This window comes from Pituophis catenifer, unplaced genomic scaffold (assembly GCF_029215685.1).
Source record: "Pituophis catenifer annectens isolate HBS135680 unplaced genomic scaffold, rPitCat1.0.hap2 SCAF_2, whole genome shotgun sequence".
In the NCBI taxonomy this organism is placed as follows: Eukaryota; Metazoa; Chordata; class Lepidosauria; order Squamata; family Colubridae; genus Pituophis; species Pituophis catenifer.
In genome coordinates, this window is record NW_027256882.1 from 185,616,918 (window position 1) to 185,636,313 (window position 19,396).

Consider the following 19,396-nt stretch of genomic DNA (forward strand, 5'->3'; position numbering starts at 1 on the left):
GGTCCACACAGTCTGAAAAGCACAAAACACATTCAATTTTGAAATGGATGTTTTTCCTTAGGAGTTAGACCAAAGCTGTATCTCAGAATTGGCAGTAGGACTCAATTCATCCAGAAAACTTACCTTTGATACAGAGCTCAGATTTGCAAACGAAACACATATTCATGGTCCACACAGTCTGAAAAGCACAAAACGCATTCAATTTTCAAGTACGAGCTTTCCCTGAGGAGTTAGACCAAAGCTGTGTCTCAGAATTGGGAATAGGACTCAAATCAGCCAGAAACCATAAGTTTTGACACAGAGCTCAGATTTGCAAAAGAAACACATATTCATGTTTCCCACTGTCTCAAAAGGACACAACACATTCAATTTAAAGGTAGGAGCTTTCCCTGACTACTTAGTCCAAAGCTATATTTCAGAATTGGCAGTAGGACTCAATTCAGCCAGAAAACTTAACTTTTGACACAGAGCTCAGATTTGCAAAAGAAACACATATTCATGGTCCACACAGTCTGAAAAGCACAAAACACATTCAATTTTCAAGTACGAGCTTTCCCTGAGGAGTTAGACAAAAGTGTATCTCAGAATTGGCAGTAGGACTCAATTCAGCCAGAAAATTTAACTTTTGACACAGAGCTCAGATTTGCAGAAGAAACACATATTCATGGTCCACACAGTCTGAAAAGCACAAAACACATTCAATTTTGAAATGGAAGCTTTTCCTTAGGAGTTAGACCAAAGCTGTATCTCAGAATTGGGAGTAGGACTCAGATCAGCCAGAAACCATAAGTTTTGACACAGAGCTCAGATTTGCAAAAGAAACACATATTCATGTTTCCCACTGTCTCAAAAGGACACAACACATTCAATTTAAAGGTAGGAGCTTTCCCTGACTACTTAGTCCAAAGCTATATTTCAGAACTGGCAGTAGGACTCAATTCATCCAGAAAACTTACCTTTGATACAGAGCTCAGATTTGAAAAAGAAACACATATTCATGGTCCACACAGTCTGAAAAGCACAAAACACATTCAATTTTCAAGTACGAGCTTTCCCTGAGGAGATAGACCAAAGTGTATCTCAGAATTGGCAGTCGGACTCAAGACAGCCAGAAAACGTAACTTTTGACATAGAGCTCAGATTTGGAGAAGAAACACATATTCATGGTCCACACAGTCTGAAAAGCACAAAACACATTCAATTTTGAAATGGATGTTTTTCCTTAGGAGTTAGACCAAAGCTGTATCTCAGAATTGGCAGTAGGACTCAATTCATCCAGAAAACTTACCTTTGATACAGAGCTCAGATTTGCAAACGAAACACATATTCATGGTCCACACAGTCTGAAAAGCACAAAACGCATTCAATTTTCAAGTACGAGATTTCCCTGAGGAGTTAGACCAAAGCTGTGTCTCAGAATTGGGAGTAGGACTCAAATCAGCCAGAAACCATAAGTTTTGACACAGAGCTCAGATTTGCAAAAGAAACACATATTCATGTTTCCCACTGTCTCAAAAGGACACAACACATTCAATTTAAAGGTAGGAGCTTTCCCTGACTACTTAGTCCAAAGCTATATTTCAGAATTGGCAGTAGGACTCAATTCAGCCAGAAAACTTAACTTTTGACACAGAGCTCAGATTTGCAAAAGAAACACATATTCATGGTCCACACAGTCTGAAAAGCACAAAACACATTCAATTTTCAAGTACGAGCTTTCCCTTAGGAGTTAGAACAAAGTGTATCTCAGAATTGGCAGTCGGACTCAATACAGCCAGAAAACGTAACTTTTGAAATAGAGCTCAGATTTGCAGAAGAAACACATATTCATGGTCCACACAGTCTGAAAAGCACAAACACATTCAATTTTGAAATGGAAGCTTTTCCTTAGGAGTTAGACCAAAGCTGTATCTCAGAATTGGGAGAAGGACTCAAATCAGCCAGAAACCATAAGTTTTGACACAGAGCTCATATTTGCAAAAGAAACACATATTCATGTTTCCCACTGTCTCAAAAGGACACAACACATTCAATTTAAAGGTAGGAGCTTTCCCTGACTACTTAGTCCAAAGCTATATTTCAGAATTGGCAGTAGGACTCAATTCAGCCAGAAAACTTAACTTTTGACACAGAGCTCAGATTTGCAAAAGAAACACATATTCATGGTCCACACAGTCTGAAAAGCACAAAACACATTCAATTTTCAAGTACGAGCTTTCCCTTAGGAGTTAGACCAAAGCTGTATCTCAGAATTGGGAGTAGGACTCAGATCAGCCAGAAACCATAAGTTTTGACACAGAGCTCAGATTTGCAAAAGAAACACATATTCATGTTTCCCACTGTCTCAAAAGGACACAACACATTCAATTTAAAGGTAGGAGCTTTCCCTGACTACTTAGTCCAAAGCTATATTTCAGAACTGGCAGTAGGACTCAATTCATCCAGAAAACTTACCTTTGATACAGAGCTCAGATTTGCAAAAGAAACACATATTCATGGTCCACACAGTCTGAAAAGCACAAAACACATTCAATTTTCAAGTACGAGCTTTCCCTGAGGAGATAGACCAAAGTGTATCTCAGAATTGGCAGTCGGACTCAAGACAGCCAGAAAACGTAACTTTTGACATAGAGCTCAGATTTGGAGAAGAAACACATATTCATGGTCCACACAGTCTGAAAAGCACAAAACACATTCAATTTTGAAATGGATGTTTTTCCTTAGGAGTTAGACCAAAGCTGTATCTCAGAATTGGCAGTAGGACTCAATTCATCCAGAAAACTTACCTTTGATACAGAGCTCAGATTTGCAAACGAAACACATATTCATGGTCCACACAGTCTGAAAAGCACAAAACGCATTCAATTTTCAAGTACGAGCTTTCCCTGAGGAGTTAGACCAAAGCTGTGTCTCAGAATTGGGAGTAGGACTCAAATCAGCCAGAAACCATAAGTTTTGACACAGAGCTCAGATTTGCAAAAAAACACATATTCATGTTTCCCACTGTCTCAAAAGGACACAACACATTCAATTTAAAGGTAGGAGCTTTCCCTGACTACTTAGTCCAAAGCTATATTTCAGAATTGGCAGTAGGACTCAATTCAGCCAGAAAACTTAACTTTTGACACAGAGCTCAGATTTGCAAAAGAAACACATATTCATGGTCCACACAGTCTGAAAAGCACAAAACACATTCAATTTTCAAGTACGAGCTTTCCCTTAGGAGTTAGACCAAAGTGTATCTCAGAATTGGAAGTCGGACTCAATACAGCCAGAAAACGTAACTTTTGACATAGAGCTCAGATTTGCAGAAGAAACACATATTCATGGTCCACACAGTCTGAAAAGCACAAAACACATTCAATTTTGAAATGGAAGCTTTTCCTTAGGAGTTAGACCAAAGCTGTATCTCAGAATTGGCAGTAGGACTCAATTCATCCAGAAAACTTACCTTTGATACAGAGCTGAGATTTGCAAAAGAAACACATATTCATGTTTCCCACTGTCTCAAAAGGACACAACACATTCAATTTAAAGGTAGGAGCTTTCCCTGACTACTTAGTCCAAAGCTATATTTCAGAACTGGCAGTAGGACTCAATTCAGCCAGAAAACTTAACTTTTGACACAGAGCTCAGGTTTGCAAAAGAAACACATATTCATGGTCCACACAGTCTGAAAAGCACAAAATACATTCAATTTTCAAGTACGAGCTTTCCCTGAGGAGTTAGACAAAAGTGTATCTCAGAATTGGCAGTAGGACTCAATTCAGCCAGAAAATTTAACTTTTGACACAGAGCTCAGATTTGCAAAAGAAACAAATATTCATGGTCCACACAGTCTGAAAAGCACAAAACACATTCAATTTTCAAGTACGAGCTTTCCCTGAGGAGTTAGACCAAAGTGTATCTCAGAATTGGCAGTCGGACTCAAGACAGCCAGAAAACGTAACTTTTGACATAGAGCTCAGATTTGCAGAAGAAACACATATTCATGGTCCACACAGTCTGAAAAGCACAAAACACATTCAATTTTGAAATGGAAGCTTTTCCTTAGGAGTTAGACCAAAGCTGTATCTCAGAATTGGGAGTAGGACTCAGATCAGCCAGAAACCATAAGTTTTGACACAGAGCTCAGATTTGCAAAAGAAACACATATTCATGTTTCCCACTGTCTCAAAAGGACACAACACATTCAATTTAAAGGTAGGAGCTTTCCCTGACTACTTAGTCCAAAGCTATATTTCAGAACTGGCAGTAGGACTCAATTCATCCAGAAAACTTACCTTTGATACAGAGCTCAGATTTGCAAAAGAAACACATATTCATGGTCCACACAGTCTGAAAAGCACAAAACACATTCAATTTTCAAGTACGAGCTTTCCCTGAGGAGATAGACCAAAGTGTATCTCAGAATTGGCAGTCGGACTCAAGAAAGCCAGAAAACGTAACTTTCGACATAGAGCTCAGATTTGGAGAAGAAACACATATTCATGGTCCACACAGTCTGAAAAGCACAAAACACATTCAATTTTGAAATGGATGTTTTTCCTTAGGAGTTAGACCAAAGCTGTATCTCAGAATTGGCAGTAGGACTCAATTCATCCAGAAAACTTACCTTTGATACAGAGCTCAGATTTGCAAACGAAACACATATTCATGGTCCACACAGTCTGAAAAGCACAAAACGCATTCAATTTTCAAGTACGAGCTTTCCCTGAGGAGTTAGACCAAAGCTGTGTCTCAGAATTGGGAATAGGACTCAAATCAGCCAGAAACCATAAGTTTTGACACAGAGCTCAGATTTGCAAAAGAAACACATATTCATGTTTCCCACTGTCTCAAAAGGACACAACACATTCAATTTAAAGGTAGGAGCTTTCCCTGACTACTTAGTCCAAAGCTATATTTCAGAATTGGCAGTAGGACTCAATACAGCCAGAAAACGTAACTTTTGACACAGAGCTCAGATTTGCAAAAGAAACACATATTCATGGTCCACACAGTCTGAAAAGCACAAAACACATTCAATTTTCAAGTACGAGCTTTCCCTGAGGAGTTAGACAAAAGTGTATCTCAGAATTGGCAGTAGGACTCAATTCAGCCAGAAAATTTAACTTTTGACACAGAGCTCAGATTTGCAAAAGAAACAAATATTCATGGTCCACACAGTCTGAAAAGCACAAAACACATTCAATTTTCAAGTACGAGCTTTCCCTGAGGAGTTAGACCAAAGTGTATCTCAGAATTGGCAGTCGGACTCAAGACAGCCAGAAAACGTAACTTTTGACATAGAGCTCAGATTTGCAGAAGAAACACATATTCATGGTCCACACAGTCTGAAAAGCACAAAACACATTCAATTTTGAAATGGAAGCTTTTCCTTAGGAGTTAGACCAAAGCTGTATCTCAGAATTGGGAGTAGGACTCAGATCAGCCAGAAACCATAAGTTTTGACACAGAGCTCAGATTTGCAAAAGAAACACATATTCATGTTTCCCACTGTCTCAAAAGGACACAACACATTCAATTTAAAGGTAGGAGCTTTCCCTGACTACTTAGTCCAAAGCTATATTTCAGAACTGGCAGTAGGACTCAATTCATCCAGAAAACTTACCTTTGATACAGAGCTCAGATTTGAAAAAGAAACACATATTCATGGTCCACACAGTCTGAAAAGCACAAAACACATTCAATTTTCAAGTACGAGCTTTCCCTGAGGAGATAGACCAAAGTGTATCTCAGAATTGGCAGTCGGACTCAAGACAGCCAGAAAACGTAACTTTTGACATAGAGCTCAGATTTGGAGAAGAAACACATATTCATGGTCCACACAGTCTGAAAAGCACAAAACACATTCAATTTTGAAATGGATGTTTTTCCTTAGGAGTTAGACCAAAGCTGTATCTCAGAATTGGCAGTAGGACTCAATTCATCCAGAAAACTTACCTTTGATACAGAGCTCAGATTTGCAAACGAAACACATATTCATGGTCCACACAGTCTGAAAAGCACAAAACGCATTCAATTTTCAAGTACGAGCTTTCCCTGAGGAGTTAGACCAAAGCTGTGTCTCAGAATTGGGAGTAGGACTCAAATCAGCCAGAAACCATAAGTTTTGACACAGAGCTCAGATTTGCAAAAGAAACACATATTCATGTTTCCCACTGTCTCAAAAGGACACAACACATTCAATTTAAAGGTAGGAGCTTTCCCTGACTACTTAGTCCAAAGCTATATTTCAGAATTGGCAGTAGGACTCAATTCAGCCAGAAAACTTAACTTTTGACACAGAGCTCAGATTTGCAAAAGAAACACATATTCATGGTCCACACAGTCTGAAAAGCACAAAACACATTCAATTTTCAAGTACGAGCTTTCCCTTAGGAGTTAGAACAAAGTGTATCTCAGAATTGGCAGTCGGACTCAATACAGCCAGAAAACGTAACTTTTGAAATAGAGCTCAGATTTGCAGAAGAAACACATATTCATGGTCCACACAGTCTGAAAAGCACAAAACACATTCAATTTTGAAATGGAAGCTTTTCCTTAGGAGTTAGACCAAAGCTGTATCTCAGAATTGGGAGAAGGACTCAAATCAGCCAGAAACCATAAGTTTTGACACAGAGCTCATATTTGCAAAAGAAACACATATTCATGTTTCCCACTGTCTCAAAAGGACACAACACATTCAATTTAAAGGTAGGAGCTTTCCCTGACTACTTAGTCCAAAGCTATATTTCAGAATTGGCAGTAGGACTCAATTCAGCCAGAAAACTTAACTTTTGACACAGAGCTCAGATTTGCAAAAGAAACACATATTCATGGTCCACACAGTCTGAAAAGCACAAAACACATTCAATTTTCAAGTACGAGCTTTCCCTTAGGAGTTAGACCAAAGTGTATCTCAGAATTGGAAGTCGGACTCAATACAGCCAGAAAACGTAACTTTTGACATAGAGCTCAGATTTGCAAAAGAAACAAATATTCATGGTCCACACAGTCTGAAAAGCACAAAACACATTCAATTTTGAAATGGAAGCTTTTCCTTAGGAGTTAGACCAAAGCTGTATCTCAGAATTGGCAGTAGGACTCAATTCATCCAGAAAACTTACCTTTGATACAGAGCTGAGATTTGCAAACGAAACACATATTCATGGTCCACACAGTCTGAAAAGCACAAAACACATTCAATTTAAAGGTAGGAGCTTTCCCTGACTACTTAGTCCAAAGCTATATTTCAGAATTGGCAGTAGGACTCAATTCAGCCAGAAAACTTAACTTTTGACACAGAGCTCAGATTTGCAAAAGAAACACATATTCATGGTCCACACAGTCTGAAAAGCACAAAACACATTCAATTTTCAAGTACGAGCTTTCCCTGAGGAGTTAGACAAAAGTGTATCTCAGAATTGGCAGTAGGACTCAATTCAGCCAGAAAATTTAACTTTTGACACAGAGCTCAGATTTGCAAAAGAAACAAATATTCATGGTCCACACAGTCTGAAAAGCACAAAACACATTCAATTTTCAAGTACGAGCTTTCCCTGAGGAGTTAGACCAAAGTGTATCTCAGAATTGGCAGTCGGACTCAAGACAGCCAGAAAACGTAACTTTTGACATAGAGCTCAGATTTGCAGAAGAAACACATATTCATGGTCCACACAGTCTGAAAAGCACAAAACACATTCAATTTTGAAATGGAAGCTTTTCCTTAGGAGTTAGACCAAAGCTGTATCTCAGAATTGGGAGTAGGACTCAGATCAGCCAGAAACCATAAGTTTTGACACAGAGCTCAGATTTGCAAAACAAACACATATTCATGTTTCCCACTGTCTCAAAAGGACACAACACATTCAATTTAAAGGTAGGAGCTTTCCCTGACTACTTAGTCCAAAGCTATATTTCAGAACTGGCAGTAGGACTCAATTCATCCAGAAAACTTACCTTTGATACAGAGCTCAGATTTGAAAAAGAAACACATATTCATGGTCCACACAGTCTGAAAAGCACAAAACACATTCAATTTTCAAGTACGAGCTTTCCCTGAGGAGATAGACCAAAGTGTATCTCAGAATTGGCAGTCGGACTCAAGACAGCCAGAAAACGTAACTTTTGACATAGAGCTCAGATTTGGAGAAGAAACACATATTCATGGTCCACACAGTCTGAAAAGCACAAAACACATTCAATTTTGAAATGGATGTTTTTCCTTAGGAGTTAGACCAAAGCTGTATCTCAGAATTGGCAGTAGGACTCAATTCATCCAGAAAACTTACCTTTGATACAGAGCTCAGATTTGCAAACGAAACACATATTCATGGTCCACACAGTCTGAAAAGCACAAAACGCATTCAATTTTCAAGTACGAGCTTTCCCTGAGGAGTTAGACCAAAGCTGTGTCTCAGAATTGGGAGTAGGACTCAAATCAGCCAGAAACCATAAGTTTTGACACAGAGCTCAGATTTGCAAAAAAACACATATTCATGTTTCCCACTGTCTCAAAAGGACACAACACATTCAATTTAAAGGTAGGAGCTTTCCCTGACTACTTAGTCCAAAGCTATATTTCAGAATTGGCAGTAGGACTCAATTCAGCCAGAAAACTTAACTTTTGACACAGAGCTCAGATTTGCAAAAGAAACACATATTCATGGTCCACACAGTCTGAAAAGCACAAAACACATTCAATTTTCAAGTACGAGCTTTCCCTTAGGAGTTAGACCAAAGTGTATCTCAGAATTGGAAGTCGGACTCAATACAGCCAGAAAACGTAACTTTTGACATAGAGCTCAGATTTGCAGAAGAAACACATATTCATGGTCCACACAGTCTGAAAAGCACAAAACACATTCAATTTTGAAATGGAAGCTTTTCCTTAGGAGTTAGACCAAAGCTGTATCTCAGAATTGGCAGTAGGACTCAATTCATCCAGAAAACTTACCTTTGATACAGAGCTGAGATTTGCAAAAGAAACACATATTCATGTTTCCCACTGTCTCAAAAGGACACAACACATTCAATTTAAAGGTAGGAGCTTTCCCTGACTACTTAGTCCAAAGCTATATTTCAGAACTGGCAGTAGGACTCAATTCAGCCAGAAAACTTAACTTTTGACACAGAGCTCAGGTTTGCAAAAGAAACACATATTCATGGTCCACACAGTCTGAAAAGCACAAAATACATTCAATTTTCAAGTACGAGCTTTCCCTGAGGAGTTAGACAAAAGTGTATCTCAGAATTGGCAGTAGGACTCAATTCAGCCAGAAAATTTAACTTTTGACACAGAGCTCAGATTTGCAAAAGAAACAAATATTCATGGTCCACACAGTCTGAAAAGCACAAAACACATTCAATTTTCAAGTACGAGCTTTCCCTGAGGAGTTAGACCAAAGTGTATCTCAGAATTGGCAGTCGGACTCAAGACAGCCAGAAAACGTAACTTTTGACATAGAGCTCAGATTTGCAGAAGAAACACATATTCATGGTCCACACAGTCTGAAAAGCACAAAACACATTCAATTTTGAAATGGAAGCTTTTCCTTAGGAGTTAGACCAAAGCTGTATCTCAGAATTGGGAGTAGGACTCAGATCAGCCAGAAACCATAAGTTTTGACACAGAGCTCAGATTTGCAAAAGAAACACATATTCATGTTTCCCACTGTCTCAAAAGGACACAACACATTCAATTTAAAGGTAGGAGCTTTCCCTGACTACTTAGTCCAAAGCTATATTTCAGAACTGGCAGTAGGACTCAATTCATCCAGAAAACTTACCTTTGATACAGAGCTCAGATTTGCAAAAGAAACACATATTCATGGTCCACACAGTCTGAAAAGCACAAAACACATTCAATTTTCAAGTACGAGCTTTCCCTGAGGAGATAGACCAAAGTGTATCTCAGAATTGGCAGTCGGACTCAAGAAAGCCAGAAAACGTAACTTTCGACATAGAGCTCAGATTTGCAGAAGAAACACATATTCATGGTCCACACAGTCTGAAAAGCACAAAACACATTCAATTTTGAAATGGATGTTTTTCCTTAGGAGTTAGACCAAAGCTGTATCTCAGAATTGGAAGTCGGACTCAATACAGCCAGAAAACGTAACTTTTGACATAGAGCTCAGATTTGCAGAAGAAACACATATTCATGGTCCACACAGTCTGAAAAGCACAAAACACATTCAATTTTGAAATGGAAGCTTTTCCTTAGGAGTTAGACCAAAGCTGTATCTCAGAATTGGCAGTAGGACTCAATTCATCCAGAAAACTTACCTTTGATACAGAGCTGAGATTTGCAAAAGAAACACATATTCATGTTTCCCACTGTCTCAAAAGGACACAACACATTCAATTTAAAGGTAGGAGCTTTCCCTGACTACTTAGTCCAAAGCTATATTTCAGAACTGGCAGTAGGACTCAATTCAGCCAGAAAACTTAACTTTTGACACAGAGCTCAGGTTTGCAAAAGAAACACATATTCATGGTCCACACAGTCTGAAAAGCACAAAATACATTCAATTTTCAAGTACGAGCTTTCCCTGAGGAGTTAGACAAAAGTGTATCTCAGAATTGGCAGTAGGACTCAATTCAGCCAGAAAATTTAACTTTTGACACAGAGCTCAGATTTGCAAAAGAAACAAATATTCATGGTCCACACAGTCTGAAAAGCACAAAACACATTCAATTTTCAAGTACGAGCTTTCCCTGAGGAGTTAGACCAAAGTGTATCTCAGAATTGGCAGTCGGACTCAAGACAGCCAGAAAACGTAACTTTTGACATAGAGCTCAGATTTGCAGAAGAAACACATATTCATGGTCCACACAGTCTGAAAAGCACAAAACACATTCAATTTTGAAATGGAAGCTTTTCCTTAGGAGTTAGACCAAAGCTGTATCTCAGAATTGGGAGTAGGACTCAGATCAGCCAGAAACCATAAGTTTTGACACAGAGCTCAGATTTGCAAAAGAAACACATATTCATGTTTCCCACTGTCTCAAAAGGACACAACACATTCAATTTAAAGGTAGGAGCTTTCCCTGACTACTTAGTCCAAAGCTATATTTCAGAACTGGCAGTAGGACTCAATTCATCCAGAAAACTTACCTTTGATACAGAGCTCAGATTTGCAAAAGAAACACATATTCATGGTCCACACAGTCTGAAAAGCACAAAACACATTCAATTTTCAAGTACGAGCTTTCCCTGAGGAGATAGACCAAAGTGTATCTCAGAATTGGCAGTCGGACTCAAGAAAGCCAGAAAACGTAACTTTCGACATAGAGCTCAGATTTGCAGAAGAAACACATATTCATGGTCCACACAGTCTGAAAAGCACAAAACACATTCAATTTTGAAATGGATGTTTTTCCTTAGGAGTTAGACCAAAGCTGTATCTCAGAATTGGCAGTAGGACTCAATTCATCCAGAAAACTTACCTTTGATACAGAGCTCAGATTTGCAAACGAAACACATATTCATGGTCCACACAGTCTGAAAAGCACAAAACGCATTCAATTTTCAAGTACGAGCTTTCCCTGAGGAGTTAGACCAAAGCTGTGTCTCAGAATTGGGAATAGGACTCAAATCAGCCAGAAACCATAAGTTTTGACACAGAGCTCAGATTTGCAAAAGAAACACATATTCATGTTTCCCACTGTCTCAAAAGGACACAACACATTCAATTTAAAGGTAGGAGCTTTCCCTGACTACTTAGTCCAAAGCTATATTTCAGAATTGGCAGTAGGACTCAATTCAGCCAGAAAACTTAACTTTTGACACAGAGCTCAGATTTGCAAAAGAAACACATATTCATGGTCCACACAGTCTGAAAAGCACAAAACACATTCAATTTTCAAGTACGAGCTTTCCCTGAGGAGTTAGACAAAAGTGTATCTCAGAATTGGCAGTAGGACTCAATTCAGCCAGAAAATTTAACTTTTGACACAGAGCTCAGATTTGCAAAAGAAACAAATATTCATGGTCCACACAGTCTGAAAAGCACAAAACACATTCAATTTTCAAGTACGAGCTTTCCCTGAGGAGATAGACCAAAGTGTATCTCAGAATTGGCAGTCGGACTCAAGAAAGCCAGAAAACGTAACTTTCGACATAGAGCTCAGATTTGGAGAAGAAACACATATTCATGGTCCACACAGTCTGAAAAGCACAAAACACATTCAATTTTGAAATGGATGTTTTTCCTTAGGAGTTAGACCAAAGCTGTATCTCAGAATTGGCAGTAGGACTCAATTCATCCAGAAAACTTACCTTTGATACAGAGCTCAGATTTGCAAACGAAACACATATTCATGGTCCACACAGTCTGAAAAGCACAAAACGCATTCAATTTTCAAGTACGAGCTTTCCCTGAGGAGTTAGACCAAAGCTGTGTCTCAGAATTGGGAATAGGACTCAAATCAGCCAGAAACCATAAGTTTTGACACAGAGCTCAGATTTGCAAAAGAAACACATATTCATGTTTCCCACTGTCTCAAAAGGACACAACACATTCAATTTAAAGGTAGGAGCTTTCCCTGACTACTTAGTCCAAAGCTATATTTCAGAATTGGCAGTAGGACTCAATTCAGCCAGAAAACTTAACTTTTGACACAGAGCTCAGATTTGCAAAAGAAACACATATTCATGGTCCACACAGTCTGAAAAGCACAAAACACATTCAATTTTCAAGTACGAGCTTTCCCTGAGGAGTTAGACAAAAGTGTATCTCAGAATTGGCAGTAGGACTCAATTCAGCCAGAAAATTTAACTTTTGACACAGAGCTCAGATTTGCAGAAGAAACACATATTCATGGTCCACACAGTCTGAAAAGCACAAAACACATTCAATTTTGAAATGGAAGCTTTTCCTTAGGAGTTAGACCAAAGCTGTATCTCAGAATTGGGAGTAGGACTCAGATCAGCCAGAAACCATAAGTTTTGACACAGAGCTCAGATTTGCAAAAGAAACACATATTCATGTTTCCCACTGTCTCAAAAGGACACAACACATTCAATTTAAAGGTAGGAGCTTTCCCTGACTACTTAGTCCAAAGCTATATTTCAGAACTGGCAGTAGGACTCAATTCATCCAGAAAACTTACCTTTGATACAGAGCTCAGATTTGAAAAAGAAACACATATTCATGGTCCACACAGTCTGAAAAGCACAAAACACATTCAATTTTCAAGTACGAGCTTTCCCTGAGGAGATAGACCAAAGTGTATCTCAGAATTGGCAGTCGGACTCAAGACAGCCAGAAAACGTAACTTTTGACATAGAGCTCAGATTTGGAGAAGAAACACATATTCATGGTCCACACAGTCTGAAAAGCACAAAACACATTCAATTTTGAAATGGATGTTTTTCCTTAGGAGTTAGACCAAAGCTGTATCTCAGAATTGGCAGTAGGACTCAATTCATCCAGAAAACTTACCTTTGATACAGAGCTCAGATTTGCAAACGAAACACATATTCATGGTCCACACAGTCTGAAAAGCACAAAACGCATTCAATTTTCAAGTACGAGATTTCCCTGAGGAGTTAGACCAAAGCTGTGTCTCAGAATTGGGAGTAGGACTCAAATCAGCCAGAAACCATAAGTTTTGACACAGAGCTCAGATTTGCAAAAGAAACACATATTCATGTTTCCCACTGTCTCAAAAGGACACAACACATTCAATTTAAAGGTAGGAGCTTTCCCTGACTACTTAGTCCAAAGCTATATTTCAGAATTGGCAGTAGGACTCAATTCAGCCAGAAAACTTAACTTTTGACACAGAGCTCAGATTTGCAAAAGAAACACATATTCATGGTCCACACAGTCTGAAAAGCACAAAACACATTCAATTTTCAAGTACGAGCTTTCCCTTAGGAGTTAGAACAAAGTGTATCTCAGAATTGGCAGTCGGACTCAATACAGCCAGAAAACGTAACTTTTGAAATAGAGCTCAGATTTGCAGAAGAAACACATATTCATGGTCCACACAGTCTGAAAAGCACAAACACATTCAATTTTGAAATGGAAGCTTTTCCTTAGGAGTTAGACCAAAGCTGTATCTCAGAATTGGGAGAAGGACTCAAATCAGCCAGAAACCATAAGTTTTGACACAGAGCTCATATTTGCAAAAGAAACACATATTCATGTTTCCCACTGTCTCAAAAGGACACAACACATTCAATTTAAAGGTAGGAGCTTTCCCTGACTACTTAGTCCAAAGCTATATTTCAGAATTGGCAGTAGGACTCAATTCAGCCAGAAAACTTAACTTTTGACACAGAGCTCAGATTTGCAAAAGAAACACATATTCATGGTCCACACAGTCTGAAAAGCACAAAACACATTCAATTTTCAAGTACGAGCTTTCCCTTAGGAGTTAGACCAAAGCTGTATCTCAGAATTGGGAGTAGGACTCAGATCAGCCAGAAACCATAAGTTTTGACACAGAGCTCAGATTTGCAAAAGAAACACATATTCATGTTTCCCACTGTCTCAAAAGGACACAACACATTCAATTTAAAGGTAGGAGCTTTCCCTGACTACTTAGTCCAAAGCTATATTTCAGAACTGGCAGTAGGACTCAATTCATCCAGAAAACTTACCTTTGATACAGAGCTCAGATTTGCAAAAGAAACACATATTCATGGTCCACACAGTCTGAAAAGCACAAAACACATTCAATTTTCAAGTACGAGCTTTCCCTGAGGAGATAGACCAAAGTGTATCTCAGAATTGGCAGTCGGACTCAAGACAGCCAGAAAACGTAACTTTTGACATAGAGCTCAGATTTGGAGAAGAAACACATATTCATGGTCCACACAGTCTGAAAAGCACAAAACACATTCAATTTTGAAATGGATGTTTTTCCTTAGGAGTTAGACCAAAGCTGTATCTCAGAATTGGCAGTAGGACTCAATTCATCCAGAAAACTTACCTTTGATACAGAGCTCAGATTTGCAAACGAAACACATATTCATGGTCCACACAGTCTGAAAAGCACAAAACGCATTCAATTTTCAAGTACGAGCTTTCCCTGAGGAGTTAGACCAAAGCTGTGTCTCAGAATTGGGAGTAGGACTCAAATCAGCCAGAAACCATAAGTTTTGACACAGAGCTCAGATTTGCAAAAAAACACATATTCATGTTTCCCACTGTCTCAAAAGGACACAACACATTCAATTTAAAGGTAGGAGCTTTCCCTGACTACTTAGTCCAAAGCTATATTTCAGAATTGGCAGTAGGACTCAATTCAGCCAGAAAACTTAACTTTTGACACAGAGCTCAGATTTGCAAAAGAAACACATATTCATGGTCCACACAGTCTGAAAAGCACAAAACACATTCAATTTTCAAGTACGAGCTTTCCCTTAGGAGTTAGACCAAAGTGTATCTCAGAATTGGAAGTCGGACTCAATACAGCCAGAAAACGTAACTTTTGACATAGAGCTCAGATTTGCAGAAGAAACACATATTCATGGTCCACACAGTCTGAAAAGCACAAAACACATTCAATTTTGAAATGGAAGCTTTTCCTTAGGAGTTAGACCAAAGCTGTATCTCAGAATTGGCAGTAGGACTCAATTCATCCAGAAAACTTACCTTTGATACAGAGCTGAGATTTGCAAAAGAAACACATATTCATGTTTCCCACTGTCTCAAAAGGACACAACACATTCAATTTAAAGGTAGGAGCTTTCCCTGACTACTTAGTCCAAAGCTATATTTCAGAACTGGCAGTAGGACTCAATTCAGCCAGAAAACTTAACTTTTGACACAGAGCTCAGGTTTGCAAAAGAAACACATATTCATGGTCCACACAGTCTGAAAAGCACAAAATACATTCAATTTTCAAGTACGAGCTTTCCCTGAGGAGTTAGACAAAAGTGTATCTCAGAATTGGCAGTAGGACTCAATTCAGCCAGAAAATTTAACTTTTGACACAGAGCTCAGATTTGCAAAAGAAACAAATATTCATGGTCCACACAGTCTGAAAAGCACAAAACACATTCAATTTTCAAGTACGAGCTTTCCCTGAGGAGTTAGACCAAAGTGTATCTCAGAATTGGCAGTCGGACTCAAGACAGCCAGAAAACGTAACTTTTGACATAGAGCTCAGATTTGCAGAAGAAACACATATTCATGGTCCACACAGTCTGAAAAGCACAAAACACATTCAATTTTGAAATGGAAGCTTTTCCTTAGGAGTTAGACCAAAGCTGTATCTCAGAATTGGGAGTAGGACTCAGATCAGCCAGAAACCATAAGTTTTGACACAGAGCTCAGATTTGCAAAAGAAACACATATTCATGTTTCCCACTGTCTCAAAAGGACACAACACATTCAATTTAAAGGTAGGAGCTTTCCCTGACTACTTAGTCCAAAGCTATATTTCAGAACTGGCAGTAGGACTCAATTCATCCAGAAAACTTACCTTTGATACAGAGCTCAGATTTGCAAAAGAAACACATATTCATGGTCCACACAGTCTGAAAAGCACAAAACACATTCAATTTTCAAGTACGAGCTTTCCCTGAGGAGATAGACCAAAGTGTATCTCAGAATTGGCAGTCGGACTCAAGAAAGCCAGAAAACGTAACTTTCGACATAGAGCTCAGATTTGGAGAAGAAACACATATTCATGGTCCACACAGTCTGAAAAGCACAAAACACATTCAATTTTGAAATGGATGTTTTTCCTTAGGAGTTAGACCAAAGCTGTATCTCAGAATTGGCAGTAGGACTCAATTCATCCAGAAAACTTACCTTTGATACAGAGCTCAGATTTGCAAACGAAACACATATTCATGGTCCACACAGTCTGAAAAGCACAAAACGCATTCAATTTTCAAGTACGAGCTTTCCCTGAGGAGTTAGACCAAAGCTGTGTCTCAGAATTGGGAATAGGACTCAAATCAGCCAGAAACCATAAGTTTTGACACAGAGCTCAGATTTGCAAAAGAAACACATATTCATGTTTCCCACTGTCTCAAAAGGACACAACACATTCAATTTAAAGGTAGGAGCTTTCCCTGACTACTTAGTCCAAAGCTATATTTCAGAATTGGCAGTAGGACTCAATTCAGCCAGAAAACTTAACTTTTGACACAGAGCTCAGATTTGCAAAAGAAACACATATTCATGGTCCACACAGTCTGAAAAGCACAAAACACATTCAATTTTCAAGTACGAGCTTTCCCTGAGGAGTTAGACAAAAGTGTATCTCAGAATTGGCAGTAGGACTCAATTCAGCCAGAAAATTTAACTTTTGACACAGAGCTCAGATTTGCAAAAGAAACAAATATTCATGGTCCACACAGTCTGAAAAGCACAAAACACATTCAATTTTCAAGTACGAGCTTTCCCTGAGGAGATAGACCAAAGTGTATCTCAGAATTGGCAGTCGGACTCAAGAAAGCCAGAAAACGTAACTTTCGACATAGAGCTCAGATTTGGAGAAGAAACACATATTCATGGTCCACACAGTCTGAAAAGCACAAAACACATTCAATTTTGAAATGGATGTTTTTCCTTAGGAGTTAGACCAAAGCTGTATCTCAGAATTGGCAGTAGGACTCAATTCATCCAGAAAACTTACCTTTGATACAGAGCTCAGATTTGCAAACGAAACACATATTCATGGTCCACACAGTCTGAAAAGCACAAAACGCATTCAATTTTCAAGTACGAGCTTTCCCTGAGGAGTTAGACCAAAGCTGTGTCTCAGAATTGGGAATAGGACTCAAATCAGCCAGAAACCATAAGTTTTGACACAGAGCTCAGATTTGCAAAAGAAACACATATTCATGTTTCCCACTGTCTCAAAAGGACACAACACATTCAATTTAAAGGTAGGAGCTTTCCCTGACTACTTAGTCCAAAGCTATATTTCAGAATTGGCAGTAGGACTCAATTCAGCCAGAAAACTTAACTTTTGACACAGAGCTCAGATTTGCAAAAGAAACACATATTCATGGTCCACACAGTCTGAAAAGCACAAAACACATTCAATTTTCAAGTACGAGCTTTCCCTGAGGAGTTAGACAAAAGTGTATCTCAGAATTGGCAGTAGGACTCAATTCAGCCAGAAAATTTAACTTTTGACACAGAGCTCAGATTTGCAGAAGAAACACATATTCATGGTCCACACAGTCTGAAAAGCACAAAACACATTCAATTTTGAAATGGAAGCTTTTCCTTAGGAGTTAGACCAAAGCTGTATCTCAGAATTGGGAGTAGGACTCAGATCAGCCAGAAACCATAAGTTTTGACACAGAGCTCAGATTTGCAAAAGAAACACATATTCATGTTTCCCACTGTCTCAAAAGGACACAACACATTCAATTTAAAGGTAGGAGCTTTCCCTGACTACTTAGTCCAAAGCTATATTTCAGAACTGGCAGTAGGACTCAATTCATCCAGAAAACTTACCTTTGATACAGAGCTCAGATTTGAAAAAGAAACACATATTCATGGTCCACACAGTCTGAAAAGCACAAAACACATTCAATTTTCAAGTACGAGCTTTCCCTGAGGAGATAGACCAAAGTGTATCTCAGAATTGGCAGTCGGACTCAAGACAGCCAGAAAACGTAACTTTTGACATAGAGCTCAGATTTGGAGAAGAAACACATATTCATGGTCCACACAGTCTGAAAAGCACAAAACACATTCAATTTTGAAATGGATGTTTTTCCTTAGGAGTTAGACCAAAGCTGTATCTCAGAATTGGCAGTAGGACTCAATTCATCCAGAAAACTTACCTTTGATACAGAGCTCAGATTTGCAAACGAAACACATATTCATGGTCCACACAGTCTGAAAAGCACAAAACGCATTCAATTTTCAAGTACGAGCTTTCCCTGAGGAGTTAGACCAAAGCTGTGTCTCAGAATTGGGAGTAGGACTCAAATCAGCCAGAAACCATAAGTTTTGACACAGAGCTCAGATTTGCAAAAGAAACACATATTCATGTTTCCCACTGTCTCAAAAGGACACAACACATTCAATTTAAAGGTAGGAGCTTTCCCTGACTACTTAGTCCAAAGCTATATTTCAGAATTGGCAGTAGGACTCAATTCAGCCAGAAAACTTAACTTTTGACACAGAGCTCAGATTTGCAAAAGAAACACATATTCATGGTCCACACAGTCTGAAAAGCACAAAACACATTCAATTTTCAAGTACGAGCTTTCCCTTAGGAGTTAGAACAAAGTGTATCTCAGAATTGGCAGTCGGACTCAATACAGCCAGAAAACGTAACTTTTGAAATAGAGCTCAGATTTGCAGAAGAAACACATATTCATGGTCCACACAGTCTGAAAAGCACAAACACATTCAATTTTGAAATGGAAGCTTTTCCTTAGGAGTTAGACCAAAGCTGTATCTCAGAATTGGGAGAA